Source organism: Dasypus novemcinctus, chromosome 18 (genome assembly GCF_030445035.2).
Source record: "Dasypus novemcinctus isolate mDasNov1 chromosome 18, mDasNov1.1.hap2, whole genome shotgun sequence".
NCBI classification, from domain to species: domain Eukaryota; kingdom Metazoa; phylum Chordata; class Mammalia; order Cingulata; family Dasypodidae; genus Dasypus; species Dasypus novemcinctus.
Window position 1 is genome coordinate 64055126 of NC_080690.1, and position 8488 is coordinate 64063613.

At 40.5% G+C, this 8488-nt stretch overlaps 1 long non-coding RNA gene and 1 pseudogene across 1 annotated transcript; one reads left to right on the forward strand and one right to left on the reverse strand.

Annotated features, from left to right (window-relative positions):
- Nucleotides 1–992: 992 nt before the first annotated feature.
- LOC101422297 (elongation factor 1-alpha 1 pseudogene) lies at nucleotides 993–2481 on the reverse strand (annotated as a pseudogene).
- A 2049-nt stretch (nucleotides 2482–4530) lies between these two features.
- Nucleotides 4531–7713, forward strand: LOC131274366 (uncharacterized). The gene is made up of 2 exons (XR_009181611.2): nucleotides 4531–4607; nucleotides 5260–7713. It is a non-coding gene; the product is annotated as an uncharacterized lncRNA (long non-coding RNA).
- The last annotated feature ends 775 nt before the right edge of the window (nucleotides 7714–8488 follow it).

The following is an 8488-nucleotide window of genomic DNA, read 5'->3' on the forward strand; positions in this document are numbered from 1 at the left end:
CATTTGCTATCATGTACCCTAATAGCATTTCTTTGCCTGTCTCCCCCCTTACAGTCACCCCCTCCACCTCCCTTATCACAGCTTAACCTTCTCTGGTTAATCTATATCACAGGACAGCTTTGGCAAAAATCCAGTGGCTCGGACGAGTAATGGGCACCCTAGCCTAACAAGACCGGGGTGAGTGTGGCCACACCACCCAATCTCAGGGCATCATGCTTGTCACACACGGTTTATGGAAGCTCCCCGTTGTAGCTTGCTGTAATTGCAGGCCATCTGCTGAGGCGCTGGACTGGTTAGCCAATGACGGGCAACTGGACTGACCCATCAGTCAACCTAAGACAGGGACATGGCCTTTTGCTGCCATGATTCCCAATGACGGGTAAGACTGATCGCATACTGGGTAAGATGAATTGCTTACCGGGTGCAGTCCCGACCTAAGACAGGCACAGCCCCCCTTTCAGCACGGGAGCACCTTTCCGCCATATGCCATCACTAAGAACGCCCTGCGCTGTCACAAACCGTTGCCAACTGTTCTTATTAAACAGAGAAGGGGGAATTTTGTAGGGAGCCACCCGCTGTGAAGCCTATTCTCAGCCCTTCACAACATGGCAGAATTCACAAATCTGCTCTGTCATTTCCTTGTTCTTCTTCCTCCCTGCTCCTTTGTTCTCCATTTCCCGCCACTGCCCAGTTTCCCGCCACTGCCCAGGCGAATACAGCAATGTGCAGGCGCAAGGCGCGAAACTCTGCATACCAGACGAAAATTTTCAGCCAATCCCCTCCTTGGAAGTCTGCCACCCGCGAAACCAGCCTATCACTCCTAAGCACGTCCCCTTTTTTTCTCTATATATTCCCGTGTTTTACGTCCAATAAACGCAGCTTGATCAGAATACTGTCTTGCTATCATTCTTCGTGTCTCTCTTGTCCCATACCATTCTATCCTCACAGGTCCTGAGTCTCTGTTGAACATCCCGCAGGCTGGGACAATTGAGACAAACCATTCTGACAAACCATTCTTCCACCACTGATTAAGCCTGGGGTGGCAGGTGTTATGGAGAGCATTCACTTAGCCTTCTGAGATTTCTGGGCAGACATGGTGGCCTTGCCAGGGCCATTAGCCTTCTTGACCGCTGCCTTGATGACACCCACAGCAAATGTCTACCTCAAATCATGAACAGCAAAGCGACCCAGAGGAAGATAGTCAGAGAAGCTCTCAACACTCATGGGCTTGCCAGGAACAATAGCAATGATGGCAGGATCACCAGATTTCAGGAGTTTGGGGCCATCTTCCAGCTTCTTACCAGAATAGCAGTCAGTCTTCTCCTTTCAGCTCAGCAAGCAATGTGAGCTGCAGGACAATCCAGCACAGGTGTATGGCCAGCACTGATTTGGCCTGGATGGTTCAGGATTATAACCAGAGCAGTGAAGCCAGCTGCTTCCATTGGTGGGTCATTTTTGCTGTCACCAGCCACATTGCCATGACAAACATCTTTTAAAGAAACTTTCTTGACACTGAAGCCCAACATTGTCCCTGGGAAGAGCTTCACCCAAAACTTCATGGTGCATTTCAACAGACTTGACTTCAGTTGTAACGTTGACTGGAGCAATGGTGGCCACTGAGACCTGTTTGAGAACCACTCTCCACTCGCCCACAGGGACAGTGCCAATACCACCAATTTTGTAGACATCCTGAAGAGACAGGTGCAAGGGATTGTCATTTGGACAAGTAGGTGACAGGATGCAATCCACAGCTTCAAGCAGCATTGTTCCACTAGCATTGCCATCCTAACGAGTGACTTTCCATCCCTTGAACCAAGGCATGTTAGCACTTAGCTCCAGCATATTGTCACCCTTCCAACCAGAAACTGGCACAAATGCTGCCATGTTAGGGTTGTAGCCAATTTTCTTAATGTAGGTGCTGACTTCCTTAATGTTTTCCTCATATGTTCTGGCTGTAGGGTGGCTCAGTGGAATCCATTTTGTTAACACCAACAAGTAGGTGTTTCACACCCAGCATGTAAGCCAGAAGGGCATTCTCATGGGTCTGCCCACTCTTGGAGATGCCAGCTTCAGATTCACCAACACCAGCAACAACCAGGACAGCACAGTCAGCCTGAGATGTGCCTGTGATCATGTTTTTAATAAAGTCTGTGTCCCAGGGCATCAGTGATGGTCACATCATACTTGCTGGTCTCAAGTTTCCACAAGGAGATATCAATGATACCTTGCTCATGTTTAGCGTTCAGTTTTTCCAAGACCCAGGCAACTTAAAGGACCCCTTTCCATTCATCAGCTTCCTTCTTAAAATTTTCTATGGTTCTTTTGTTGATTCCACCATATTTGTAGACCAGATGGCTACTAGTGGTGGACTTGTCTTAATCTGTGTGTCCAAAGATGACATTGTTGATATGATTCTTTTCCTTTTGGCTTAATATCTAGCAATGGTTTTTCACTACACCTGTGTTCTTGCAATAGACCCATTGCGAAAAAGCCCTAATTCTTTTTTTTTAAACAAATCAATTTTACTGATACATGTTAATAAAGCATACAATTTACCAAAAGTATACAATCAATGGTATTTAGTATAATCACATAGTTGTGCATGCATCACTTCAATCATTATTAAAACATTTTCATTATTTCAATAATAATAACCAAAAAGCAGACCAACAAACGAGGAAATTCCTCAGCTCTCAATATATGTTTCCTCTGCTATACATAGCCGCTGTTTCTTGCACAATTATTTATTTGTTTATTAAGTGGTTTTATTGAGGTATATTCACTTTCCATATGATCTATCCAAAGAGTATAATCAGTGGCTTTTTTTAGCTATTAAAAAGTCCTTTATGGGAAACGGACTTTGGCCCAGTGGTTAGGGCGTCCGTCTACCACATGGGAGGTCTGCGGTTCAAGCCCCGGACCTCCTTGACCCGTGTGGAGCTGGCCCATGTGCAGTGCTGATGCGCGCAAGGAGTGCCCTGCTACACAGGGGTGTCCCCCACGTAGGGGAGCCCCACGCGCAAGGAGTGCACCCATAAGGAGAGCCGCCCAGCGTGAAGGAGGGAGCAGCCTGCCGAGGAATGGCGCTGCCCACACTTCCCGTGCCGCTGACGACAACAGAAGCGGACAAAGAAACAAGACGCAGCAAAAAGACACAGAAAACAGACAACCGGGGGAGGGGAGGGGAATTAAATAAATAAAAATAAATCTTAAAAAAAAAGTCCTTTATTGTAAAATTATAAAATAAATAGAAAAATATATTGAAAAATTGATAAATTTTAAAAGAGAGTGGAAGGCCAGGTTATATTTAATATAATCAATTATTTTTAAAAACATTTATAGATATGAATAATTCAAATATAATAGAAATTAATGATAACAATTCTAATTTTTATATTATAACTGTACTGGACATACTGAATTCTTGATAGAAAATATCAGATATTTTTGTTAGTTATGGCTTTTTGGAGATAGTCCCCAGGCATGCATATGGAGATGCATCGCTAGATATTAAGCCAAGAGGAAAAAGGAAAAGAATCATATCAACAATGTCATCATTGGACACATAGATTCAGACAAGTCCACCACTACTAGCCAACTGGCCTACAAATATGGTGGAATCGACAAAAGAACCATAGAAAACTTCTGTATAATACCAGCTGTGATCTAGAGATTTCTTTCTCCATCATTGAAGGATTCCCATCGTTTCTCATACATTGATTCTCCAATTTTCTGGATCCTATATTTTCTTCTTTTCATTTACTTTCTCAATGGGGAATACCTTCAGTGATATCTGGAGAAGCATTAATAAAAGAGAAAGTTTGCTGCCTTTCTGAAAATATCTCTATACTAATTCCTCGACTGATGGTTTGACTGGTTTTTAATTCGAGTTTGGAAAATATCTCTCAGGAGTTTGACAGCAGTGTTTCATTGTCTTCCTAGTTGTTATTTATACACCTGAAGACATTTTGCTTTCTTTTTGTTTGGATATGACCTATCCCCGTTTTTCCGAAGAATTAGGAATCTTCTTTCTCCACAGTGTTCTGAAATCTAAATACGGATTTATTTTAATTTATATTCCATAGATTAATTGGTCCTTTTAGTCTGTAAGTGAATGTGTTTCAACTGTGGCAAATTCTCTAGTACCGCTTCTTTGATATTGTCTTATCCTCCATGTAAAGGGTATATAATTTTTCTCTTCTAGAGATATCTATTAATCAGTCACTTACAGAAAAGTTCTGCTATTTTTCTAGTCTTTCCCATTTTCTCCCTTTCCCTATTCTCTTAGAGATTCTTCCACATTCTTTTCCAACCACTCCACTGAATACTTTATTTCTTCTGCCTTGTTTTTAATTCTCAAAAACTTTTTAATCTTCTATTGTTCATGTTAATAGCATTCTACACTTGCTTCATGAATGCAACAGAATTTTACATTCCTCCAACAATGTTAATTATAATTTTTGAAGTGTTTTTCTGTTTCACACAGTAAGTTTCCCTTATGTTACATTTTTCTATTTATCTTTTTCTTTCAGGATAGAATATTTCTTCAGTGCCTGCTGATTCATATTAAAGGACGAGGCGTAAAAAGCTGTCAGGAATTATATCAGGTGGGTCTTACATTAGGCCATTGTACAGGCCCTGCCACGTCATTGTGGTAATGCCACCTCATTAGGGTAATGCCAAGTGTCAGTATAAGTAGGCCCTTTTTTCTTGGGTTGTGCACTTTCTGCAGATAATAAAGCTCATATTTTCTGCATTGGTAGGTAATATTCAGAGAGAAAATAACTGCTGTACCTAGAAAATTGAATTAAATTAAATCCCAAGACTGAAATCCCACATTGAACAATATCCAGAATAAAATTTAAATGAGCCTACAGTTAGACACATAGTGATCAAATATAGAGTCCTTTAAAATTGTTGAATAAATAGTAGTTATCTGTAGGGAAAAAACCTATTTGGAGATTTTTGCTTTGCCACAACTATCATAGTAGTTACTGAAGACCCAAGATTCACGGATGCTGAGCATAAAGGGACAGAAAGCTGGAAACAAGCATCCAGGAATGTACTGATGTTCACCAGGTGCAGACTTGGGTTGTTGAAGAGGGTCGTGTAAAGTGATAAAATGGAGGAGAGAGAGTAAAAGAAAACAAATGAGCTCACCAGAAGCAGGATGGTGTGAGTGGCAGTCACCTCTGGGGAGGCTCTGGAGGAGGGGCTGGTGTGGTGAAGGTATTGGACTCTCCGCTTATATCTTTGCAGCAAGAGCACTATGGAGACACTGGCCCAACCCGTGGGTCCCAAATATAGACGATCAAGGAAGGAAAACAGGAATGCAGAAAGTGGAAGAGGAAAATGAATCAGACCTTCTTCCAGAACACAATCCAAAAATTATTTTCTGTAATGTTGGTAGACTTCCTTGAGCGAGTCACTCTTATTGGCACAGTAGTATTTATCAGGAGATGAATAATCGAACAGAGAATGCAGGAGGATTTAACAAATTTAGGGGCTTTCAGTTTGAGTTGTGTCCACCTGGAATTACTAAGGCTGATAGTGATAGCCTGGAAGCCACTCAGGAGGCAGGTGGTGCAGAGAGAAATGCCCCGGGCCACTCTGTGAATATAAAAGCTAAGTTCAAAGATTGGAAGATTCCATATTGTTAAGATGGCCATTCTGCTCAAATTGATCTAAAGATTTAGCCCAATCCAGATCAAAATCCCAGCAAGAATCTTACAGAAATTGCCAGGCTGATTCAAAACTGCATATGGAAATATAAAGAATCTAGAAGAGCAAAGATAGTCTTGAAGGGAAAAACTATTTGGAAGATTATCCTTCTTATTCCAATAGTTATTATAAAGCTTCATAATTTAGTCAGTGTAGTATTTGCTTGAGGATAGTTAAATAACAGAAAAGAGAACCTAGCACTACTCCATATATGCACAACATTATGACAAAATTACCAATGCAAACCAATGGTGGAATCGACATATCTTCAAAAATATTGCCAAATGGAAATAAAAACAATAAACAAAGTAAAAACCCAAATAAACTGGAAGAAAATATTTGCAACATGTCTAATATCCCAAATATGAAAAGAACTTTTAAACAATTAAGTGGGAAAAAAGACCAAAAATCGTTTAAAGAAACAGACAAAAGACATGATCAGACAATTAACAGACATGAAAAATGGCCCTTAAACACATGAAAAAATGTTCATCTTCAACCATAATAAGAAAAATGCAAATCAAAACTACTCTGAGACATCAATTTGACAAGAATTAAAAAGCTTTACAATACATTGTTTGGCAAGGCAGTAGGTAAACAAGGACTTTCATATTTTGCTGATATGTATGCCAGGTGGTATAACCCTACGGGGGAAATAGGCAGTATCTAACAAAACTACATAGGTATTTGCCCTTTGCCCTGCAATCCCACTTCTGAGAATGTACCCTCAAGATACACCTTAGAGAAACGGTTGTGGCTCAACTGACAGAGTGTCCACCTACCATATGGAGGACCCAGGGTTCGAACCCAGGGCCTTCTGGCCCATGTGGTGAGCTGACCCATGTGCAGTGCTACTGTGTGCAAGGAGTGCCATGCCATGCAGGGGTGCCCCCACATAGGGGTGCCCCACGTGCAAGGAGTGAGCCCCATAAGGAAAGTTGCCCCACGTGAAAAAAGTGCAGCCTGCCCAGGAGTGGCACTGCACACATGGAGAGCTGATGCAGCAAGATGACGCAACAAAAAAAGCAACATAGTTTCTTGGTGCTACATGAAAAGAACAGCAAGTGGACACAGAACACACAGCTAATGGACACAGAGAGCAGACAATGTTGGGGAAGGGGAGAGAAATAAATAAAATAAATCTTTTTAAAAACCCAAAACAATAGGAAAATACATATAAACAAAGTTATCCGCTGTAGTCTTCTTTGGTCTTACAAAATATTGGAAATTACCTAAATGCATAAGTATGAAAATTGGTTCAATAAAATATGAGGCAATTTGTGGAGCGCTATGGAGATGTAGATGGCAATGAAGAAGGTCTCCATGTATTGATATGGAATGATTTCCAAGAGATATGATTAGGTGGAGAAAGCAAAATGTAAGAGAGCCTATACACCATGCTAACTTTTGTGTAAGAAATAAGGGGTTAAAAGAAAGCATACATTAGTCTTTGGTGGTACAGGAATTGATGGAGAACTGTAAACAAATCCTGAACTCTTTATGGATTTTTTTGCATAAAAATAGGAGTGCAGGAATACTTGAATCCACTCTGATAATAAACAGATAATAAATATAGGCATGATGGGAGGAGGAGGTGGCTCAAGCAATTTTGGGCACTTCCCTCCCACATGGGAGGTCTTAGGTCCAGTTCCAGTGCATCCTAAAAAAAAGAGGATGAGTACACAACAGATGGACAGAGAGCAGAGTGAGCTTAAACAATGGGTGGTGGCGAGGAGGGGGGGGATAAATAAATAAAATACAACTTAAAAATATATATATATAGACATGAATAGGTAACTATATGGGGGTGAAATAGAATCCATTGTGACAGAAATGGTGGTTGCCTTTGAGGTAATGACAGGAAAGGGGCAAGAGAGAACTTTTAGGGTTCTATATCTTGATTTGTATGATGCAAAATCTTATCAAAATATAAACTTAATTTCTATTAACTTTGCTGTAAATAAGTAAATTTTAATAAATGTTTAAAAAGACTGAAGTGATGATAGCATTATTTTAAGAATCAAAATTATGTTGGCCATTACAGACACTATAAACATGTATGTAGAAAAGTCATTAACAAAAGACTGAAAACATCTTGGAAAATACGAAATAAAACAAAGATGGTATAAATATCTTAAGAGGAGGCAAAAAGTCTCAGAATGGCACTTAAGCTTGGGACAGTGTTCAATTTTAAAAGATTTTATCACTTCAAAGTGGCAGGATTGATAAAGAAGATTCTCTTATTTTGTTTCATATACTTCATATACTTCCCCAAACAAAAATTATATCCTTATGGTTAAAATAAACATTTACCAAACAGCAACCTATATGAAAAAAAAAAAGAAAAAAAATGTATTGGGAAAAATACTTTTTCCACCAGAGAAATGATAAACTAGTTTTGCAGATCACATCTCATAGCAGCTTGGAGTTAGGCACCCAGAAGGAATGGTGGCTACCAGCCGGAAATCCATCTATGCTAGATGATCCTCTTATATAGTCCCAGGTGCTCAGCAGGAGAAGGAGAATTGCAGGCTGAACTCAGCAGGTGCCTGGAGGGGAGGCTGATACTGTATTATGCTGAACTCATTGCCTATGCCCATGCAGCATAAATACCCATTTACTTGTGACTGTCCCTGTTTATGCCTCTTGTCCTGCCATAATTATCAGTAGAACCCCCTGTCACTCCAAATGGCCTGGTGTGGAAAATAAGCTATTAGTTTATGCTAAGTATATACTCCAGGGAGTCACTGGCTCATCCAGTTGTGTC